The 25531-nt window shown below is 36.9% G+C and overlaps 1 protein-coding gene across 1 annotated transcript in view; it reads left to right on the top strand.

Annotated features, from left to right (window-relative positions):
- Glut1 (Glucose transporter 1) overlaps nt 1–25531 on the top strand; it is a 209758-nt gene that overhangs the window by 45250 nt on the left and 138977 nt on the right. Inside the window, exon 3 of the mRNA XM_073984030.1 lies at nt 8181–8348. The gene's annotated coding sequence lies outside the window, so the exon portion shown is untranslated. The remainder of the gene's footprint in view (nt 1–8180; nt 8349–25531) is intronic.

The raw sequence follows: 25531 nt of genomic DNA on the forward strand, positions 1-25531 counted from the left end.
TCTCCATCTAAGGATGTTGAACGCGCTTTCAAAACAGTGGTTTGCTATGACAATGTTTCTGTTGCGCAGCTTCAAAAGCCTGTGTGACCTCTCTCAGGGCACCAACCTTGGATCTGCAAGATATAAACCTGTGTTGTCTGCTTTATAAGCCTGTTACGAAGGCTGTACGATAACAACCTGACCTAGGAAACACTGCGTGTTGCCAGGCGTCATTTGACATTGGAAAATTTGACAGTTTTTAGCCTAAACGTTCCCAGGACAGTTTGACATACGACCATGTGTTGTGTTGTTTACAGTGACTTGAAAAAACTACTTTACAAAAAATGGAATTTACTTGTGAGCATTTCGTCCGATCATTTTTTCACAAATTTCGAGGTGGATAATCACGGCAAAACTGTATCATTCAATTTAAATCTTTATATGTCGATAAAGGACCATCCTATAGCATTATGAAAAACTGGTTTAATTAATTCAATCGTGTCTGACACTAGATAAAACACGAAGGTCGTGAGGGTCGTCCAAAAACGGATGTTGTTTCAGAAAAAAATTAAACGCATAATGCAAGATCGCCATGTTATATACCGTGAAATGGATGCATCCTTGGGCATTTCTTTCACCAACTAACATTTGATATTGCAGCACCACTTGCCAATCGCTCAAAAAGGCTATTGTCGATTGGTGCAAAGAAATTATGAATAAATAAGATCGCGGTGCTGCAAACGATGTTTATAAGATCGTCACAGACGAATCTTGGATCTCGACCGTGGGGTCTTCGAAGGCGAGCCCAATCCAACGAAAGTTGTCCATGGAAGAAGCACTTCGAAGCAAATGGTCACCTGTTTCTTCATCGTAGGAGGTTAATTCTGAGTGGTACACTACAATTTGTTTGCCTAAAGTCTCCTGAGAAATTCGAAAAACGAACAAGAGAACACGAACAATTGTACAGCATGGCAATGCGCGCTGTTACACATCGTTTCAAATCAGCGCCTTTTTGAGCGGACAAAACGTGGAATTGCCATTTTGCCCTGACTTGACATCCAATGACATCATTTGATTCCCGCATATCAAGAAAACAAGCGTGGCCAAAGATTTTCTTCTCCAGAAAATGTTGTTGAAGCGTTTAAAAACCATGCTTTTGAGGTGTCTCATTCGGAGTAAAAAAGGGGCTTCAACAATTGGTTTGAGCTCATGGAAAAGTGTATAAATCATGCTGAAGACCACGTGGGAAAACAATAAAACTTGTTTTTTGATGGTAAATACAAGCGATTTCATTGTTAGGCCAGAAAGTTACCGTGCAACCCTCGTATAGTTGCCAACTTAGAGCAATTATCGTGTATGACCCCGAGTGTGTCTTTACAAGCATGGAGGTCCTTGCGAGGTTTGACACGAGGTCTTATGGACTATGTGTTCAGAGCTAGGTCTGGAGATGATTAAGACTGTCAACTGACCCTGCAAGGGCAAGTATAGCGACGAAATAAGGAGCGTTTTCTAAGTTCTTGTCAAGATTTTAATGGAAGACGGCAGCGAAATTAGTCTGACAGCCATTTCGATAGAATTTCACTTCTATGTACTGAGGTAATAGAATGATGCCGCTACCAGCCCGAGGCGTGCAGTTCGTAATTTATTCCTACCGTGTTACATATTCGTAGCATTAGTTAAAATCGTGGGTTATCGACCTGAGAAAAAAAGACGCCCACCCGAGAGCCGCTTGATCCGAGGCGGACGCCTTCAGGAGCTTACCTCTTCGGCAAGGTTGTCTTTGGCGGTAAACAATTATGTAACTGAATATTAGCGTACATGTCGAATATTCGGGAACATTCCTCTTGGCACCAAAAAGGTAAAAAAAGTTGTACTTATGTGCAGCTTAAAGTTGGGCTTCAGATAAAGTTATAATTTCTACCGCAGAATGTTCCTCGTGGTAACTATTACAAACCCATTGTTTTATTCACGCGAAGTTCACACCTTACTAGTAGTTAAAATTTTTATAATGGATCGTATTCCTAAATGCCGAAACACCTTACGGTAGCAATGTTTGTTTACCTATTATCCTATTATCTGATTTCACGATAAAACTAATTTTTATAGACCATTGTATGATCACCAAAGAAAATGCACACGCAGAAAAAATATATGTTAGAAATATGTTTGGATCCAAACTAATTTATGTTTGGGACTGGTTGCAAACAAATATATGTTTGGATCCAAACAAATATATGTTTGTAATATTTCATAACATATCTCAATTTTATTTGTTTGGTTACCAACATAATTTTTATGGTGGAGAGAGGATTTTTGTCAAAGAGAGTAGCAACAACTGTTTTATAGTAAAGAGCAGTGTGTATGGTGTAGAAGCAGATGCGAAGACGGTAGGGCAAAATGTTTGTTTTTGCTTTGGTGGTGTGTATGCGGCCAAACGCGTGTTTTTCGTACTTTGTTGTTGCGATTTTTTCCACAAGCAGTCATTTCTTTCCTGTAACCTCCTAGCAGGCGAAAAGGAATAGAAAAAATGGTATGAATTATTTTTGTTTTTTTCTTCAGTTTTCTAAATACAGTCGTTGAGTTAAGACGGTAAAGTGTGTGAATAAATCAATGTTTTGTGCCTATTGGTAATACATTAACACAATTTTCATATACATGCATATATTTGAAATATGGATGTACCTATTTGTTACAAGATATAATCATTTGATTCCAGATGCCGATTTCCTGATGATTATTTCAATTTTAAGGAGAATGTGTTTAATTTCACAACTTAAGAGAAGCGTTCAACGATTTTTCTATATTTTATAATTAATATATTTTATTTGTTTTTCTTTCTAAAAGTGTGACACTATTTCTTGTATTTGGAATTTTTTTATGTACCTATGCGTCTGTTGTTGCTTTTGTATTTGGTATTTATAATAAAAGAAAAGCCACCACAATTTATAAATGAGTGTGTATGTGTATGTTTTTTGTGGCTTTTGAGTTTGTATTTATATTTCATCCAAACAAAAATTTGTTTGCACACAGACATATGTATATTTGTTTGCACCCAAACAAATGTTATGTTTGGGACTGTTGCAAACATATTTACGTTTGCTGCAAAATATATTTGAAACATATGTTAGAGAGGCCGTTTTTTCCTCCGTGCAGTTTCATTTAAAAATAAATGACCATGCTACTTATAATATTAGTTCTTATTCTCTACACCACTATGTGGGAGGGTACTAAAATTACACCTGGGAAGTTTCTGAAACTACAGTGTTCATAGATGAGAAAAATAAAAAAAAAGCCGGAGCGCTTTTTAAATAACACGCGGTCAAAGTTCAAATTTTTAGGTTTATTTTAGGTTTGCATGATTTTGCTGGGAAACCTCAAGCCGTATCAAAATGAAACTGAAGAAAATGTTGTAGCAGTGAAAATTCTCTAAAACACGATATTTTCGTAAGTTTTGCCATGTTTGAAATATAGAAGTTCAAATTGGGACAATGCCCTGACTGTATCGCCTCCTTATAAAGCAATGACATGTACGGTGCACCTTAACTAACTTTAAATAAAATCCGCGTACACCTGAGAAGTTTTTTGCGCATTCTGAAACAGCAATGTTTATAGATGAGAAAAACTCAAAAAGAAGGACAAACCGCTGTAGGGATTTTTTTAATAAATCGCGGTCAAAGTTCACATTTTTAGGTTTATCGAATTTCACGATTTGCTTTCTATAACTGTGAAAATTCTCTACAAGATTGGCTTTCGTAATTTTTTCCTAGGTTGTACCATTTTATATATACATATATATATATAAGTTTAAGTTGGGAAATAGCATAACATTGTTTTATAAAGAGAGTGAAGGTTTGAACTTCTATATCTCAAAAATGGCAAAACCTACCAAAATATCGTAAAGGACTAATAATACAGAATTTTCACTAATCCCATTCCGATAGAACTTGCTGTTTCCAAGCAAAGTCGTAAAAACCTAAAAAAACCCTAAAAATGTGAACTTTGAACTCGATTTATTTAAAAAGCGTTCCGGCGATTTTTTGATTTTTCTCATCTATGAATATTGTAGTATCAAAATCCGCAAAAACTTCCCAGGTGTAAGCTCCTTTCATTTAAAGTTGGTTCAAGTGCACCGTGACATACAACTTGTTTTGGAATACAATATTTATACCCTCCACAATAATATGGAGCGTATAATTAAATTTGATATTCCGTTTGTGACACATCGAAATATTCATCGGGGTCTCCGATAAAGTGTATACATTCTTGATCAGGGTGAAATTCTTAGTCGATATTACCATGTCCGTCCGTCTGTTGAAATCAAGATACAGCTCGTAATTTTTAAGATAGAGCTTTACAATTTGGTATAGACGTTTCTATTACTCCTAGGATGCTTTGTATTGAAAATAGGCTATATCGGTCCACGTTTTGATATAGCCCCCATAGAACGGTACCACCCGATTTTCGGTATTTGGTATTTAGTCTTCTTTGGGTGTATAAATCTTTCCCCCAGAAATTTGTCGGTATAGGTCGCCGCCTTCATATAGTCCCCATAGAACGGTACCACACGATTTTCGGTATTTTGAAGGTGTTAGCCTCATTATCATCCCGAAATTACTGAAATTTGGTATTTAGTCTTCTTTGGGGGTATAAATCTTTCCCCCAGAAACCTGTCGGTATAGGTCGCCGCCTTCATATAGTCCCCATAGAACGGTACCACACGATTTTCGGTATTTTGAAGGTTTTAGCCTCATTATCACACCGAAATTTGGTATTTAGTCTTCGTTGGGGGTGTAAAGCTTTCCCCCAGAAATTTGTCGGTATAGGTCCACGCCTTCATATAGCCCCCTTAGAACGGTACCTTCCAATTTTAGATATTTTGAAGGTTTTAGCCTCATTATCACACCGAAATGGCTGAAATTTGGTATTTAGTCTTCGTTTGGGGTATACAACTTTCCCCCACAAATTTGTCGGTATAGGTCTACGCCCTCATATAGCCCGCATAGAACGGTACCTCCCGATTTTGGGTGGTTTGAAGCTTGTGGCCTCAATATTTGGTATTTAGAAATTTGGTATTTAGTTTTCGTTGGGGGTATTCAACTTTCCTTCCTAAAATTGTCGGTATAGGTCCACGCCTTCATATAGCCCCCATAGAACGGTACCACCCGATTTTCGGTATTTTGAAGGTGTTAGCCTCATTACTTACTTACTTAGATGGCTTTTATATTAAACAGAACGTCTTGTTCCATAAGCCGAACTAAGAATAGATTTCCAAACGCACCGATCTTTTACTTTACTTCTCCAATTTTGGATGCCATGTTTTGTGATATCTTCTTCAACTTGGTCCTTCCATCGGAGCTTTGGCCTTCCCTTGGGACGTATACCGTCGAGTGGCTCGTATTCAAATGCCTTTTTGGTGGGGGCATCTTTATCCATCCTGCTGACATGGCCAAGCCAACGCAATCGTTGTAGTTCGATACGTTTTACTATATCGATGTCGGTCGGCTGGTATAGGTCGTGGTTCATACGACGTCGGTATCCACCGTCAACGCATTTTGGTCCCTAAATCTTTCGAAGAATTTTTCTCTCAAACACACCAAGTTCTGCCTCATCTGCTTTCGCAAGTACCCATGCTCGTATAAGTTTAGCAGGGATACTAAACTCAGACATGGCTTAAACACCTTTGATCTAATTGGGCTGTCGAAAGCGGCCTTATAGTCGACGAACAGGTGGTATGTGTCGATCTGTCTTTCGTGGGTCTTCTCCAGTATTTGGCGCAGTGTGAAGATTTGGTCAATTGTTGATTTACCAGGTCTAAAACCGCATTGGTATGACCCGATTATGTTATTGACCATGGATTTTATACGTTCACACAGCACACTCGACAGCACTTTGTATGCGATTGAGAGCAGACTTATGCCTCTGTAGTTTGTACACACCGTCTTGTCTTCTTTCTTGTGTACGGGACATAGGAGGCTGAGGTTCCAATCGTTGGGTATGCTCTCTTCCTGCCAAATTTCGGCAATTAACTGATGCATACTCCTTATCAGCATTTCGCCACCGGTCTTGAACAGTTCGGCGGGCAGACCATCAGCTCCTGCTGCTTTATTGTTTTTCAGCCGATTAATTGCTGTCATGACCTCGCTTTGGCTAAGTGGAAGACATTCAACGTCGTCGTTTGCGATTGGTTCTGGTGTTTCTTCATCGCCGCCCATATTCGATACTAAGAGCTTCATGAAATGCTCCTTCCAGATCCTCAGTACGCTATCTGTATCAGTTACCAGATTCCCATCATGATCTTTGCAGGAGAATGTGCCAGCACCATACCCTTCAGTCTAGTGTTGTACACTCTGGTAAAATTTGCGGACTTCATTCTGACTCCTGAACATCTCGAGTTTCTCACGCTCACGTTTTTCTTGTTCTTTCCTTTTTCTTCTGAAAATACGCTTCTCCTCTCTCCTCTTCTCCCAATATTTCGCGCTTCGTGTTGCTGCTGAATGCAGGGTTGCTCTGTTTGCCGCGTTCTATTCTTCAGTAGCCTTACGGCACTCCTGATCGTACCATAGATTTTTAGGTGGTGGTTTTTGGTACCCAAGCACAGATTTTGCGGCAGTTTGAAGTGAGTGGGCTATTCTTTGCCACCGCGCTTCCACATGATCAATCTGGTTTCTTGTTTTCCCATCTGGGGATATCCTTGTGTATGTCGAGGTGTTGGAATCTGGTACTGCTCACTACCATGTTTTTTGCCGCTGCAAAATCGATCAGCCTCATTCAGTTGTCGGATGTTACCTCATGAAGGCTGAACTTTCTGATCGTGGGACCAAAGATATTTTCTCTCCCAATTTTAGCATTAAAATCTCCTAGAACAATCTTAATGTCATGGCCAGGGCAGCGGTCATATGCTCTCTCTAGGCGCTCGTAGAATATATCCTTGGTCTGTTCATCTTTCTCTTCGGTCGGGGCGTGGGCGCAGATGAGACTGATGTTAAAAAACTTTGCTTTTATTCGGATTGTGGCAATTCTCTCATCAACAGGAGTGAAGCTGAAGACGAGATTTTAAAGCCTCCTATTTACCATAAATCCAACACCTAGCTCATGTTTCGTTTCATGGCAGCTATAATACAGTGCGTAATCGTTTGTTATTTTTACGTCTGCCCGGTTCCATCGCACTTCCTGTAAGGCGATAATATCAGCTTTGTACTTGCCAAGTATATCCGCCAGTGCGCAAATTGCACCTGCTCCGTAGAGAGTCCTGACATTCCAGGTGCAGATTCGCAGATCATGGTCCTTAAAACGTTTGCGGGGTTCGTCAACTTTAGAGGGGGTTGTTTTTCTTTTTCTTTGTTTTTTTCATAGTAGGCGGTGTTTTGACGGGGTGAGTTACTAGCCCAATGCCCAACCCAAGTTTTTAACGTTCTTATGGGATGTTAAAGGTAGCTCTCCAGGTGACACCACGGGGAGGTCAGTGTCCACTTGAGATGAAAGAGGGACCAAGATAAATCCTGGGCTTTGCCATGTTAAAGCCAGTCTAGACCGTTGCTTGGTATCATTCATCCCCTACGTCACCTCATTATCACACCGAAATGGCTGAAATTTGGTTTTTAGTCTTCGTTGGGGGTATTCAACTTTCCCCTCTAAATTCGTTTGTGTAAGTCCGCGCCTTTATTAAGGTACCTCCCGATTTTTGGTATTTTGAAGGTTGTGGCCACAATAACCCACCGAAATGACTGAAATTTGGTATTTAGACTTCATTGGGGGTATTCAACTTTCCCCCTAAATTTGTCGGTATAGGTCCACGCCTTCATATAGCCCCATACTAATACAACTCATGGTGGAGGGTATAACAGCACTGTTCTTTCTTGTTTCAATATGCTTCTAATTTTGAAAAATATAACATTAGTTCTTTCATTAAATAAATTTTGATCCTCGAAAAGCAGGTCGTCACCGTATCGAACATAGTCTTTGCTGACTTGTTTCAATTTTAATAATCATATCCCGAGGTTAAACAATTGTCAGCAAACCCTACTGGTGCTAAATATACTTTTCGTAAAAAAATTCCTCGCGAAAAATTTCAATTAAATGTTATGTTTGTTTTCGGCATTTAATATCATAGTAGAATGCCATATAGAAGATATCCACGCTAAAATTTATATTGAATTAATAAAGTAATAATATTTTTATATTTTTTTTTTCTTTATTTTCAGCATTCTTAAACAACAAAAAACATATTAAAACAATTTTTGTTGTGAAACCCAATCCGTAAATAGAAACACCAACTTTTCATATCACCACTACTAAGGAGTGCAGTGGAAATTTAAGCATTTTTTGTAAACGAGTTTCATAACGATATGGCCGGTTGCTGTGACACAACAGTAAGTATAATATATTTAAACTCATTAGCCTACATATGTATGTATGTCTCTTCGTATCTACATACGAATGTCTATTACAAGCTCAATGTCTTATACAAATCTATCGTTGATATACTTCTCACGGAGTGTCGTAACTCCTTACTGTGTTTTACAAAACAAAAAAATCTTTGGCAACATTTCAATATTGCCAAAAAAAAAAAAAACAAACAAATTGTAAAACATGTCGTCCACTATGTTAACGTTTAGCATGTCACAGTTCTCATTCAATGTTATTGTAATGCCATAGGCAAAGGATTCTCGCTTGAATTTTGCAATTGCACCAACGTTGAGAATAAATCGAGGCCTTCCTACATTCCGTCTATTGCTGTCTATTTTTCTTTGGTAAATATGTAAAATGTAGATAAAGGTAAACATCAAGTATCGCTGAATATATTCGGTATACCCCCGGTGTTCACGGAAATGCAAACAATCAAAACCGAAATTGTAACGATACATCTGGCCATAAAGAAAATAACAAATAATGTGTCACATATTCATGTGTATGTGTATATATATGCAGGTAGATATACAAATAAATTTTCCCGCTGATGGCACTGGTAAATATTGTTATAGGCAAAAGGAAACTCTAAATATGAATATGTATGTTAACATGTAATATGGATAAACATTAGGCCGGGGCGATTTGGAAACCTTAATGGGCCCTTCGCGTTTCTGATTCCTGGGATTGAACTGAGCAGAAAAGTCCACTACACCATTTTCACATGTAATTCGATGAATTTCAGTTGTAATTTGATTATTTCATTTGAAATTCGAAACATTTCACTTGTAATTTGAGAATTCCAATTGAATTTCGAATTATTTCATTTGTAATTTGAGAATTCCATTTGAAATTCGAATTATTTCATTTGTAATTTGAATTTTTTCATTTGTAATTCGAATTATTTCATTTGTAATTCGAATTTTTCTATTTGTAATTTGAATTTTTCAAATTACAAATGGAACAATCGAATTACAAATAAAATAATTCGAATTACAAATGAAAAAATTCAAATTACAAATGAAAAAATTCAAATTACAAATGGAACAATTCGAATTACAAATGAAATTATTCGAATTTCAAATGAAATTCTCAAATTACAAATGAAATAATTCGAAATTCAATTGGAATTCTCAAATTACAAGTGAAATGTTTCGAATTTCAAGGCCAAAACTGACTGAAGGAGCGTTCCAAAGCTTTTGCGATGTATAAGAGAATTCTTAATTACTCTCTTGGCTACACATTTTTTCCTTGTGTTCGATCGAAAATCTCAATGGTTTGGCTGTTATATGCCAACATATCTAAAAAAAAGTGGATAAAAAACTTAAAGTCAAAATCGGGAGGCTCGATTTTCACCGTAGACCTATGCTCTAGTGGACTTTTTTGCTCAGTTCAATCCCAGGAATCAGAAACGCGAAGGGCCCATTAAGGTTTTTTTTCTTCCATACAAATCGCCCCGGCCTAATAAACATATATTAAACTCATTCAGGTTGAAGGAAATTTTATGTTTATATGGGCTGATATGCGGATATCATGTTGTCAAATTTTGTAACTCCAAAGTATATGTCTTATCAGTAATTTAAATTTAACTACTCGCACGGCAAAAACGCCTCTCAGAATACAACTGTTTTAACAAGAAGATTTTACTACATCCGTACACTATCCAGCATAAAATGCCATAACCTAATATTGGCTTAAAATATTAAAGTAAATCAGATTTTATTATATTATTGGCCAAAAATCATGGTGATGGTCAGATTTTATTATATTATTGGCCAAAAATCATGGTGATGGTCAGATTTTATTATATTATTGGCCAAAAATAATGTAAATTTTCATGTTGTGTAGCGTTACTTGAATCTATTTTAAATGGCCACTTATAAAAGCCATTTATCACAATTTTTTTACAAGAAATCTACCGAACTTTTTAGCAGATTTTTTTTTCATCTGAAAGCTCACACCTTAATCTTGCTTCAGAATATTTTCTGTTGATAAATCTTGCATAGCTTCCGACAAATTAGGTGTTTTTACTAAAGCAGTTTGCGGTGGCCAGGGTAGTTCAAAAAAGAAAATACCAATCAGCATTTATTATTCATCGAATTACGAACTTAATAATTATACCCTACACCACTATGTGGGGAGGGTATTATAAGTTGGTTTTGGCCAAAAAGTATGTAACGCATCGAAATAATGGTCATAGACCCATACATATATGTACCAAAATGAATGTCTCCACGAGCTGAGTCGATCTGGCTATGTGTGTCCGTCCGTCCGTCTGTCCATCTAAACTTTGTAATCACGCTACAGGTCGCAATTTTAATCCGATCGTCACCAAATTTTGGGTGTTGATGAAGGTCCCGGAGGGGAAAGTAGAAAATCCCATCTTTACAATGATGCAAATTAGGTTGGCGTAGTTGGCCAAATAACGGAGATATCGCAATAGCCGGTAATACATCCCATTTTTTAATTTGTTTGTACTCACGCTACACGTTGCAATTTTGATTGGATCGTCACGAAATTTTGGCTGTTAATGGGGGTCCCACAGAGGAAAAAACCTATTGATTTTGGTAATGGTCGGATATTATTCAGGGGTTGGAATGTGAAAACAAAACTTATTTGGAGAAAAGGCCCACGTTTTATTTCAAAGCGACTATCTCTCTTATATCTTATATCGAAAGCAAAACCTGGCAAGGAATGTAGAAAATATCACCTTTTCAACGATGTGAAGTATGTTGTCATAGGTGGTCAAACAACAGAGATACCACAATAGTCGGTAATGCATCCCTATTTTCATTTTTTGTGCAATCCACACTACAGGTCGGAATTTTGATCGGATCCTCACGAAATTTTGGGGATTGATGGGAGTCTCGCAGAGACTAGATCCCACATTTTCATTTTTATACCCTATACCACAATGTGGAAAAGGGTATAATAAGTTTGTTTTCCCAAAAATTCATGTAACGCCGCGAAATATTCGTCGTAGACCCCTCATGTGGTATACCAAACTTCATATCTCGACGAGATAAAGCGATTTAGCGATGTGTGTCCGTCCGTCCGTCCGTCCGTCTGTCCGTCCATTAAAAATTGTAATCAAGCTAGAGGCCGCAATTATGGACCGATTGTCACGAAATTTAGTATGGAGGTCGGGTTTGGACCAGAATAGAACTGATTAGTTTTTGGCGATGATCGTGAAATGTTAAAGGGATGAAATGGACCAAAAACAAAATTTTTGCTCGATTTTGTAGCCGCTCTGTAGGTCGCAATAATAGTCCGATCGGCGCGAAATTTTAAACGTAGTTTTGGTTTGAGATGAAGAAGTAGCGTGCAAGTCAACGGTATGATCGGATAATATTTAGCGGGTTAAATTGATCAAAACTTTTGTGTGAAAATTGGTAAAATTTCTAATGCACATCTTATAACAGCTAGCCCGGAAAGCTAGTGCACAGGGATAGTGGTATAGGGTATCACATGGTCGGCCCCGTCCGACTATAGTCTGTTCTTACTTGTTATACCATATACCACTATGTGGAAAGGGTATTATAAGTTTGTTTTGATAAAAATTCATGTAACACCGCGAAATATTCTTCGGAGACCCCCCAATGTGGTATACCAATCTTCATATCTCGACGAGATAAAGCGGTTTTGAGGTGTGTGTCCGTCCCTCCGTCCGTCTGTCCTTTATAAATTGTAATCAAACTCCATGCCGCAAATATGGACCGCTCGTCACGAAATTTTGTATATAGGTCGGGTTCAGATCAGAATAGATCCCTATTATTATTGGTGATGATCGTGAAATATTTAGCGGGTGAAATGGACCAAAAACAAGATATTTATCCAATTTTGTAGCGGCTCTGTAGGTCGCAACAATAGTTCGATCAACGCGAAATTTTAAATAAGGTAAGAGTATTTGACAAAAAAGGAGCTTACAATTTGAGATGGCGATCAAATAATATTTATCGGATTAAATGGACCACAACTTTTGTGTGAAAATTGTGAACATTATTAATATACAGCTTCTATCTTTATTGCTGTAAGGGACATTCCGGGAATGTAGCTATATTTGGAAGAGTAACGCTTGACCTTTCTATTGATGTTAATTGTGTTGGTGTACATGATAAGATAACAGAGTTACAGCCTATAGTCCGGTCAAAATAGACATGCGTATAAGGGAGAAATAGCAAAAATTCCCACAAAGCTGAATTTTGGTGGAGAGCTAGGGTTGGCCATTAGAAGCAACGTCCTTAAAGTCCCCATCGATCCCAAGTGTGCAAAACAAGTTATTCGGGGTCAAAGGTCATTTTTGGAGGCATTATTCATTTTTTGTAATTTTTCTCAAAAACGGTAAGACTTAGCAAAAGCGGACTAAAATAAAAGTTGTAGATTTAATAATTGTCTACAAGAGCGGTCTTTACGATTTTTAAAAAAGACTTACCATTTTCGAGATATCGCGATCTAAAGGTCAAATAAAAAATTAGCCGCGTAAGTACATTATGAGGGGAACCGGTTAAAGTAATGACACTATGTGTTAGATACTTCCGTAAGCTTTCAAACGACATCCACTTTGCAGTAATCGGTTCAGTAGAACCGGGTCTAACCCGGTTTTTAAATTTGGCCTTTCGGGTCGAATAACCGGCGAACCGGATCCGCAACCGTTGAAAATTATACATTTCCGTAATCAGTGCAACAAACCCTACCTTCTGACAAAACTTGAAAAAAATCGGAGAGTTTTCGTTGGGGTCGTTCCCGTTGGGCTTACAATTATACATGTGGGTTAAATGGGCTATTTTTGCATAAAATGACTCTAACATTGAATCACTCTACTAAACAAGCTCCGATTTTGTTGGAATTTTTTTTAAAAGATAGCTATAATTTCTCTCTTAAAGAAAATATATATTTTTTGGGGGACAGAGCCGGTTACTTCGCTTATTTTAGCCGGTTCGTATGAATATGTGCATATTTCCCCTATAAGTGCATAAAAATAATGTGTTTTTAGAACAGCTATATCTCAAGAATGGTTCCTTCTAGGAAAAAAATTATAAAGATCAAACTTGTAGATAATTTTTCTGTCTACAATATTTACTTTAATCACTTTTTGATTAGATCAACCGTTTTCAAAAAATAAATCCGAAAGCCTAAAAACCATTAAAATTTGACCTTTGACCCCGAATAACTTTTTTTGCACACATGGGATCGATGGGGACTTTTAGGACGTTGCTTCTAACGGCAAACCCTAGCTCTCCACCAAAATTCAGCCGTGTGGGAATTTTTGCTATTTCAATGTCTATTTTTACCGGACTACTATATACCCTGTTATTTGTTTGTAGTGTAATCATAAACACGTTAGAGGTCACAATTATAGCTCAATAATCACGAAATTTTGCACGAGATAAGAGTTTAGGTAAAAGATGCATAAAATTTTAGATGATGATCTGATATTATTTAGCGGGTGAAATCGGCGTTTACTTTTGTATGAAAAATAAAATATATATATATATATATATATATATATATATATATATATATATATATATATATATATATATATACCGGCAAAGTAACCTACATATGGAAAAAAGCTACTGACCTTTCCTCGTGATGCAAATTGCAATAACGTGCCTGCTTGATAACGGGCCTACTGCCCGTTTGTGTAGAGAACCACATTTTCCCATTCCCAGTTTTTGCATTATTGCAAATTACATGGTGCTCTAACGTATTAATTGTCTAATTGGATTTTTATACATACATTGCAGCATGGATCGCTTTGCCACCTTTTTTCAAAACGATTCCCCAGCCAGGCAACATCAAATTTTAATGGTAGCAAAATACCCTTCAGTAATGTTGACGACATTTTCTGAGTATTTCAGCCATGTAAAACTTCTCTACAAGTGGTGTCTTAGGACACGCCGTTCGGACTCGGAGATAAGTTGTGGGTCCCATATCATTGAGCGAATATGAATCGGGGTACATTCACACATTGATATTAGAGAAGTCTCCCTTGTCCCTTCTGGGATGTTTTTGAGACAATTTTTATATTATTATTGAAGCTTGATGTGATACGGTACCAGAATCCACAAAGTTATTTCTTACAATAAGTTTATTTGTTCCATAACGAAATTTTGATAAAAAGGTGTATGGTATTACATGGTCGGCCTCGTCCTACTATATCCTTGGCTTACTTCTTTTATTTGAGTTGTACTGTCGATTCACTTAAATGCGTTTTAACAAACTGTACTAATGAACAAATTCAGAGCAAAGCTTTCAAAAGTGCCACTTCGAGAAAACCCCGTTTTAAGTTTCTATGCTACATACTAAATTCAATAAATGTTTCCCTCCCAACACTCATATCTCAGTCAGTTTTTATCCGATAAACAACTTTTTGAGACATACTCTATTCTACCTGCACTTTAAAATGTGTCAATAAAATATATTTCGACTTTTTAAAATTTGCACGTGGCTATATCACCTCTTAAAGGTTATTGTTAGTTGATTTTATATGAAATATTGGTACAAAGTATACAAATTCAATATAGAGAGTTCACGATATTTAGGATACAATTTTAAATATTTACAGAGTATAAAATATACGTCCTAAGATACATATTTAGAATTGAAAATTGACAATATCGCGCCACGTTCGGTATGTACAATTTATATAGTTCCACGTTATGGTATATCCCATAATTTTACAACCACAGATAATTGACATTGTTTTTGCTATCGCTAAATTTTTAGTATTTCGAAGATCTTAGCCTGATTTTTAAGAATATCGGCTGTAATACAGATTTTGGGATTCCTTTTAGTTGGAGAACCTCCATTCAGAAAGTACCTATTATATATCCACATCTGAATCCAATCCCTATAGAACTCTATTCGCGTGTAGGAATTAAATAATTCCACAAAGAAGTATACCTCGAATACACGAATGTAGATTGGACTTCTATATCCAGCTATTTTATTCCCTCCACCACGAACTGTACTAACGTAAATAGGAAAAATTACTTTCCTTCCTTTTATTAAAATATGGAGCCCTTAAGGCTATTTTCTGGAGGAGCAGAATGTATTAACTGATGATAATCACTTTATATTGATAACTAGCAAACCACGGTCCGCGTTGCTGACCCCTCGTAATGAGTTTTAATGACAACTTTTTATGGACTTTATGCTTGACACTTCAAAAATAGACATTTTCTACCTCACTTTTTCGGTTCATTGTCAAATCGAGGAGGATTTTAAATTTACCAACAGATTTTGTCTGTAACCTTTCTTTTCTCTTGCGGACTGTCGCATTTTTTCCCCTTTGATGCTGTTTAGAATTTTTTATCGACCATGTCCCCCGTCTTTATCCTAAAGCGATCTAATTATAAAAATTAAAAAAATGGTTATGTCGAATTCTTCCGCTTATTGAGACTTATATGTTTTAGTTCTTCATGGCTGATGGACCTTCGAAACTTCACCATTTAAAGAAATTTGTAAATATATCGTTTGTCTTGATCAGGGGCGCAACCACCGTTGTCTCAAAAATTATGACCCGTTTCTCTAAGACGATTCGAATCCAAATTCGTTCAAATTACCGCCAAACTGCTATTGTTGTAGACAATTTTTGCTTGATTGAAAACAAAAATGAAACAAATGTTTTTCAAAAACAGAAGTTTGATAATATTTCGAACGAATTTGATTTCGAATCGTCTTAGTGAAACAAGCTATTAATTTGAAAGCAATTTAGCAAATATAGCGATTATAAAACAATATGCTCCCGCAATTCGTCGTCAAATACATATATATTGGGCCACGGGATATTCCTGTTCACTTGCATGAAATTCGGTTCAGTAGTTTTGGAAAAATAATGTATTGAAAAGAGTCTGCGTTGTCATCAGTTTTCAAGATATAACGTCTTTAAAAAGTGGGCGAGGTCCGGTATTTTGGTTCACACAACCCCATTGCCGCCCAATATTTATGCTGAAACCGCGTTTAAAAGAAATGCGTGGGGAAGGTACCCCACCTCCTCCAAAATTCATAAAATATACATAACAACGGAAAACATTTAGCTTTTACTGCAAATTTGATGGAAATCGGTTCAGTAGTATTGAAGATATAACATTTAAAAAAAAAAAACAGGCGTGGTCGGGTCTTTAGGCCCCAAAGAAGTACTACATTGTAGATTAATCAGTAAATTTTTAAACCGAAACATGCGTAATTGTTGCTAATATAGCGTTTTTGAAAAATATCCCATAGGGGAGGTACCCCGCCCCATCTGGAATTCAATAAAATATGTAGCCTGTTTTTGGGGGCCATCCCTGTACATTCCCTGCCAATTTTAGGAACATCGGTTTAGTAGTTTTTGCAGAAAAACTTTAAATTGAAAATTTAAGTTGAAATGTTTTCATTTTGGCGCGGTAAAATTTTCTTTCCATAAAAACCTAAGTAAGGTTATGATGGCATTTGATTTTTATTCGTAAAAGATGTGGTCTTTATTTTTAAATATCGCAAAGGGAAGTAAACCGCCCCCTTCGAAATTCAAGAAAATATGCATCCCATTTCCACCGGATACCATCCCTGTACATTCCCTGAAAATTTCAGGAAAATCCGTTCAGTAGGAAATAGGTTATAGGGGGAGTACCCCACCCCGGCCGAAATTCAACAAAATTTGTAGCCCATTTTAACAGGGGCCATTACTGTACATTCTTTAACAATATCAGAAAAATTGGTTCAGTAGTTTTTGTAGGAAAGATAAAAATTGAAAATTGAAAAAAGTGGATTTGGTCAAATTTTCTTTGCATAAAGTCGGGTTATGGCAAACATTTCACAAAAAGAATTATCCAAATCGGTCCAGCCGTTCTCAACTGATACCATTACCAACGAACGAAATTTAATTTTTATTTATGTAGAAGATATAGCATTTTTAAAGAAATATAGTATAGAGAAAATATACTGCCCCCTTCGATATTCAAAAAATTTTGTAGCCCATTTTAACCGGGGCCATTCCTGTACATTCCCTAACAATTTCAGAAAAATCGGTTCAGTAATTGATCGTGCCACCGTGGTGCAATGGTATGCACACCCGCCTTGCACGCTAAAGGTCGTGGGTTCGATTCCCAGGCCAGGCAACATCAAATTTTCAACGGTGGCAAAATACCCCTCAGTGATGTTGGCGACATTTCCTGAGCCATGTAAAACTTCTCTACAAGTGGTGTCCTTAGGACACGCCGTTCGGACTCGGCAATAAACAGTAGGTCCCATATCATTGAGCTAATATGAATCGGGGTGCACTCATTGATATGAGAGAAGTCTCCCCTGTCCCGTCTGGGATGTTTGTGGAACAATTATTTAGTTGATCGAGAAAAGATAAAAGTCAAATTTTCTTTGCATAAAAACCTAAGTCGGGTTATGGCAAACATTTCACAAACGAATTATCCAAATCGGTCCAGCCGTTTTCAACCATTACCAACGAATGACATTTAATTTAATCAACGGTGCCTTCGATGTTCTTTCCAAAACATGCACCAATGCTTACAATTTTTGGAAATGAGCTTTTGTATCCTCTGACAATACCGGTTCATGGGGGCTAGACTAAAACCTGTAAGTTTGCTATCTTTTTGGATCAAAAAATTCCAGTTAACCAAAAAAGCCTGAATCCGGTGGAAGCTCATTTGGGGGCTATACCAACAAAACATTGACCCATACTGTCTGATTTTTTGCAAGGGATGTTTTATATCTGTTATAATTTTTTTGTACCCCTAGCGAAGACTAAATACCAAATTTCAGTCATTTTGGACGTGGTTATATAGTGAAGAAAAGAAAATTTCAAAATGGCTTTCAAGATGCAGTCTACGATGAACTCTTCCTACGTTTTATCCAATATACATGTTGTCATGCACTTCCATTCCCACAGTACTGAACTCGTTATTTTTCTTGATACAGGATGAGTGCAAAGCCTCATTTTCGAACATTTGGTGAATGTTTTTTCTTCACAAGAAAAATTGTTTCGTGAAACTTTGTATACTTTATAGTTGAAAATCTCCTTTTTTCTGGTTTATAGTTCTTCCCAATGTGTTTCCGAAACAAAAATGAATCAAATATTTGTCACAAAACAGTAGTCGAATCGTCGTCTTAATGAAATAGGCCCTAAGTTTTCATTTGAGATTTCAAAAAATATTGAGATTATAAAAATATTGATAAGAAAAATTTAATAACATGCCGGGGCCCCCTCCCCCCTGCGTTCGTCCCTGCCCAAGTTATTTGGATAAAAGCTCTCTAAAAATGTTACTAGTGAAAAGCTTATGCACATGTGTGGTGGTGTAGTGTATTACATAGTCGGCCCCGTCCCGACTACAGCCTTTGCTAACTTGTTTTAAATGTTTTTCTGTTGGCGAAAGGATATAAGTTTGACTTAACCGAACCTAACCCCACATCTACTCATTTTTATGTTATTCACAGAAATAAATAACATTTACAAGAAATATTTGCTACAATTTCATGCAAATTATTCACGTATGTATTCACATTATAAAAAAACTTACACACACATATTGAAATAATCAAACGGAAATTCTTATTGCAACAACTAACGGTTGGTAAATATTTACTGTTTTGTATTCAGAAATTCATAAACATACCCAGGAACACATTAACTTACTGACACAATAAACGAATAACTCACACAAATGCGAATCGTTTCTTTGTACGAGTACAAGTATTATCACTCAAGTCTGTTGCCATGGACGTTTCTACATCTTCATTTATGGAGGAGCATGGTTAGAATATTGCATTCCAGCCATTATGTTCACACACAAATTTGATCCATTATGGCGTTCTTTGTGTTGGTGGTGGTGGTGTTATTGCTGGTTTATAATTGTGACGGTGTTAGTGCATAGTTTTGAAGGCTGTTGGCTGTTTCTTCTGAAATTATCATAAATGCTTTATGTCAAGGTTTTGTTCAGGGTTTTTCTTATGAATGCAATTCAAACACAACAACACATACACGGAAATAGCTGTAGATACCAATACTTACATATATGTTATGTACGTAGATATGTATGTATGTATGATGTATAGTTGGTAAAATCCACCGCCCCCACAACATCGTCTTTGTATATATGTAATTGTAAACATGGCCCAGAGACCAACTCGGCAACGGATTGCTTGACTTTCTCTGATAGCCAGCGTTGTTGTTGGTTGGTAAATACTTATGTCTGTGTGAAGGTAAAACAAAAAGATGAACTAAACGATTAAACTTAACTGCCATGAAGCGGGGAATTTTTTGTTGCTTTGGTCCTGATGCCGATTCTTTGTCAGCCAAGCTTTTTCTTTCCCTCGTTTTTCTCTGTATTCATATAAGGTGTATATGTAAAGTTTTTTTATGAATGCCTGCCCGCCTGTACAAATGGGAAATACCAACAACCAGAAAAGAAAAAAAAACGAAACAAAACGCAAAACTCATTGCTCTGGTTTGGGGGAGTTAACAAAATGTGCCACCACAAAATAAACCTTGGCTGCTGGCTTTACATCGAAAGGGGTAGTGTGTAGGTGTGTGTGTGTTTTATTATTTTCTAATACAACATCTGCATTGACAAAGAATGAAAAGCAAACCAAGCAAGCAAGTCAGCCGTGCAACCAGCAAAAGCAATCATATGTTCATTCACACCCACGCGCCACAATGTTAGGCGACATTTTCATAATAGCATTGCTTTAAGCTAATGCTTTCTGTTTATGTATGTATGTATGGGTGTATTTAAGTGTGTTTATATTTAGAGAGCGTTAAATGTGAGTCCATTGGCTTTTAAAGAAAAGCGAAAAAAAGAAGAATTAACCTCAAATGCATAATTTGTGTAAATATTTGCATAAGTCAACGTCATCGTGGAAAAAATGCCAACATTATAGTTGTTGTTGCTGTCGTCATCATCATAAAAATATAATCAACGTTGCTTCCTTCTTCGTCTATACGCTTATCTTATTTTCTTCTTTAAACTGTGACATGTACCGTGGTTGTCGAAGGAAATGATTGATGGACTAACGTAAGGAAATTTTATGATTTCTCGTGCGTTATGTTGTGAAGCTTAAAGAATGGTTTTCGGTAGAATGTATCGTCAACAGAGTATGCTAAGGTACGTAGTCAGATGGTGAGGTTTGATGCGACAAGCTACGAATTTTTGCAAATTAGTTATATGTTTTTACCAACGTTATAATTATTTTCATGTGAGAGTCCGTACTTTACGAGATAATGGGCCTAAAGATCTTAAAACCCCCACAAACGCCAACTGAAATGGCCGTAAATCATGATCGAGATTTTAACAAGTGAAAAGGGTGTTAAATTCGGCAGGGCCGATTTTCACATTCCCTCCACCATATTTCATATTGTATCCAGATGTCAGCCATTTCGTTAGCTATTATTCTCAAAATACCGAAAATCGGCCGGTACCATTATATGGGGGCCTATACCTTAACGTGGACCTACATATATTGACATTATTTAATGGAGAAGAGTTGTGATCCCTAAGAACTTCAAATGTCAAATTACAGCTAATTCGTTTAAAAATTGTAGCTAAAATCCTCAACATACCGAAAATCGGGAGGTACCGTTGTATAGGGGCTATACCTAACCTTGGACCTATGTTGACAATTTTTGATGGAAAAGTGTTGTGACCCCTAAGAACCTCAAATGTCATATTACAACTAGAGAATCTCAAATGTCCAGTTAAAGATAGATAGGTTGAAAATTTTAGCTAAAACCACTACGTTGACAATTTTTGGTGGAAAAGTGTTGTGACCCCTAAGAACCTCAAATGTTAAATTACACCTACTGTTAAAAATTTTAGCCAAAATCCGCAAAATAGCGAAAATCAGGAGGTGCCGTTATATGGGGGCTACACAAAAACATGTACCTAGCTTGACAACCTTTTGTGGAAAAGTTTTGTTATGTCTAAGAACCTCAAATGTTAAACAGCAGCCAGTTCGGATAAAAATGTCAAATGTCAAATTACAGATACATAGATCGGTTACAATTTTTAGCTAAAACCCTGGAAATGCCGAAAATCGGAGGGTAACGTTATATGGGGGCTATACTTAACCTTGTACCTACGTTGACAATTTTTGGTGGAAAAGTGTTGTGACCCCTAAGAGCCTCAAATGTTCAATTACAACTAGTTCGGTTAAAATTTTTAGCCAAAATCCTCAAAATAGCGAAATTGGGGAGGTACCGTTATATGGGGGCTATAACAAAAGATGGAACTAGGTTGACAATTCTTTGTAGAAAAGTGTTGTGAGCCCTAAGAACCTCAAATATCAAGTTACAGATAGATCGGTTACAATTTTTAGCTAAAACCCTGGAAATGCCGAAAATCGGAGGATAACGTTATATGGGAGCTACACAAAAGCATGGACCTAACATGACAACTTTTTGTGGAAAAGTTTTGTTATCTCTCAATCGGGAGGTGCCGTTATATGGGGTCTATACCAAGACATGGAACTATGTTTACGGTTTTTGGTGGATATGTGTCATGATTTCTAGGAACCTCAAATGCCAAATAACAGCTAGTTCGGTTAACAATTTTATCTAAACGCCTGAAAATACCGAAAATCGGGAGGTACCATTACATGGGGGCTACACCAAAACATGAACCTAGAATGATTTTTTTTTTTGAAAGGTGTTGTGACCTATAAGAACCTTAAATGTCAAATTATAGCTGGTTCGGTTAAAAGTTTTAGCTGAAACCTGAAAATAACGAAAATCGGAAGGTACCGTTATATGGGGACTATACAGAAACATGGACCTAGGTTGACATTTCTTTGTGGAGAAGTGTTGAGCCCTAAGAACCTCAAATGTCACCTAACAGATAGATCGGTTACAATTTTTAGCTAAAACCCTGGAAATGCCGAAAATCGAGGGTAACGTTATATGGGAGCTACACAAAACTATGGACCTAGATTGACGATTTCTTGTGGAGAAGTGTTGTGTTCGGTTACAGCTAGTTCGGTTAAAAAAATTGGTTAAAACCCCTCAAAATACCGAAAATCAGGAAGTGTCAGTACCGTTATATGTGTAGATCGGTTGAAAATTTTAGCAAAAACCCAGAAAATACCGAAAATCGGGAGATACCGTTATAAGGGGGCTATACCAAAACATGGACCGAACTTGAACTGCCAATGGAAAAAATGTGCAAGTGCAAAAATGTAGCTCTCTAGCTCAATTTTCGTGGACGCTAGAGTGATTACAACAGACGGCACGGTACTTCTGAACCAACTTTAAATGGAGGGTGCAAAAATGCCGTAGCTCTTTTTAAATAAATCGCGATCAAAGCTCACATTTTTAGGGGTTTTTTTAGGTTTTCAAGTTATGCATGGAAACCGCAAAAAAAGTGAACTTTGATCGCGATGTATTTAAAGGTGCTCTGGCTATTTTTTTTATTTTTCTCATTTATGAACATTGTACTTTTAGAATCCTCAAAAACTTCCCATGTGTAAGTACATAACTTCTATTTAAAGTTGGTTCAGGCGTACCGTGACGAACATGGCTAGATCGACTCAGAATTTTATCCGGATCAAGAATGTATATACTTTATAGGGTCGGTAATGTATAGGTCGTTATATACTATATATACTATACGGTGTATAGAACCGGCCTCCGTGGGATTGTACCAGCACCACAACACCATTACACACATATCAGTCGAGGACTGAACAGTTATGGTGGAACAGTTATGGAGGCTCTTTGCCTATCGAAAGCTTTTCATTCTGTCAACCATGCCAAGCAGTTCGAGGATATAAAGTAGACTTCCCTCCATGCGTGTTTGTATCTGTTGTATCTGTGCATTGAAGCAGGCTTCTACTGCTTTTTATTGCTGATATTCTCGCCAAAGTCATTTTACAATAACATGTTCTTCCTTTCTTCCATTCCAACCTCCGGTTATGAATATAAGAAACCCCTGATTACTAATCCTCTCTCATGTTTTAATTGTGACCACATTGACATTCACACCCTTTCGTCATGAGATACTTGCCATATACCCACCTATCCATAGCTTACTTTATATCTAGCTTATATTTCCACAGTGCATTTACAATGCGGAAGGAAACTAACAGAACAAGAAGAACGACAAACAAACAAAAAACGAAACATGAAAACAAAACAAACCACTGCGCAATGATAAGCAGGCCAATGTGCCAAGCTACCAACCAAAAAAAAAAAAACTTTTAAGCTAACATCATCATCTTGTGAATGGAGAATGATGCGCAATGTATGTAGCTTTATGGTGATAGTGGCGGTCGGTGGTCGTCGTTGTCGTCAGCAACATTTTTATTATTCATTCATTTATGCTGGCAAACACTGGGATTCGTCAACGTACAGCAGCCAAAACGTTTAAACCTCAGGTTAGGCAGCAAGGATAAATGCTAATATTTACATTTAACACATACACTAGCCAACCCAACCACACACATATAGGGACACTTGTAATTTTTCCGTAGACATAGAAGGAACTTGATGTTCGTTGTGGTCACAAAAATGTGTAATCTCTTTGTATTTAGAGCAGAGGATGTCGCATAACCAACGAAATCAAAGCCACTTTAGCTCGACAGCTTATGGCTGTCAGTGTGTACGCGCGTGTGTTTGTGAATAATTTTAGTTTTAACTCTAAAGGTTAAAGACCGTGATGCTTGAATCGCTTCGTATATACACGTGTATGAATCTGCGATAACCAACGCATCACCAATTTGTTTAGGCACCACCAACAACAAACATAGACAACTCGTGCGGAAAATGATTGAAAGAGATAAATTCGTATATACCAGGTATATGTGCATTAGGGCTATAACCAAAAAAAATATCACACCAGTACCATGTGGGTCCTAATCACGAAAACGTGTACGGTGAAAAAAGTTCCCGCACCCAAAAGCGATTTCTAAAGGCCTTTTGATAATGTTTATAAAGACAAATTTTGATTGCAGTTTTTTGAACAAATATTTACAGTGGTGTGAAAAATAATAAGGACACTTCAATTCGCAACCAAGATTACATTGAAAACTAACTAAAAAAGTGAAAATTACATAAGTTTATAAAATTTATTGCTTTCTTAAAATGTTAAGAAAAGTATTATAAAAATATTTTGATTGCTTGTAACCATATTTTATTTATCTTTTATATTTTATGCGAATTGTCGAAGTTTGATGTGTGAAAAATAATAAGGACACTTCATGACATCTTTTAATAAGGACCAAACTTGAAAGAAATTAATGCAGGTTTTTACTAAATAATGGTAGATAAAGTGTTTCAGTGTCATTAATACTTTGTAGACGATCCTTTGTTTTCTAAAACGGACGCGCATCGTCTGGGCATCGAGTCGACCAAATTTTGGCACTCCTCTACTGGTATCGCGTCCTACGCAACCTGTATAAGTTGCCAAAGGTCGCCATAATTTGATGGACACTTCCCCTGCTTGATTTTTTAACTTCATTCTAACAACTTAACTTAATTATCCTGGAACACCTTTTTCCATTTTGCCGTCATTAACCTTGCTGAAGACTCATTTAAGAGGCACACCCCCTTCATCATACGGAAGAATTATATTTTTCAAAATTTCAATGTAATCTGGTGATTTCAAAAACATTTTGAGTACTGTATAGAGACCCCACAGCATAGTAAGAAAATGAGCCCCACACCATGCTGTTACCTCTGCCATATTTAGCCGCCTTCAGAGTATATTTTGGGTTATATTATTGATTTTTAGGTCTTCAACCCTGATAAACTCCTCTATCGGAACAAAAAAATATATTTGGTTTCATCAGACCAAAGAATGGTACGCAATTTTTTTAGACAAAGCGATATGATTTCTAGCAAACTGTATTATTTGCTGAATATTTTTATACCCTACACCACTACGTGGGAAGTGTATAATTTTTCGATTAAAATTATACTTTTCTGAAACCGTGAGCTCTAATGTGGCCACCACAGAGGGTTTTAGGAGTTGTTGATGCGTCAAAATTAATATTTAAGTAGTTTTTTATTTGTAAAGATGTGGTAAAATGATCTTTTTTAATCATCGAATAACGCATTTATTATTACAGGTGCAATTTTTGGATTTCTGCTACGACTTTCATCTTTGAAGTTCACTTAGCTGCATCCTCCACCACTGTTTTTAAAGATTCTAAGCTTTTT

Source organism: Musca autumnalis, unplaced genomic scaffold, assembly GCF_047663935.1.
Source record: "Musca autumnalis isolate F117 unplaced genomic scaffold, ASM4766393v1 scaffold_4, whole genome shotgun sequence".
Classification (NCBI taxonomy): domain Eukaryota; kingdom Metazoa; phylum Arthropoda; class Insecta; order Diptera; family Muscidae; genus Musca; species Musca autumnalis.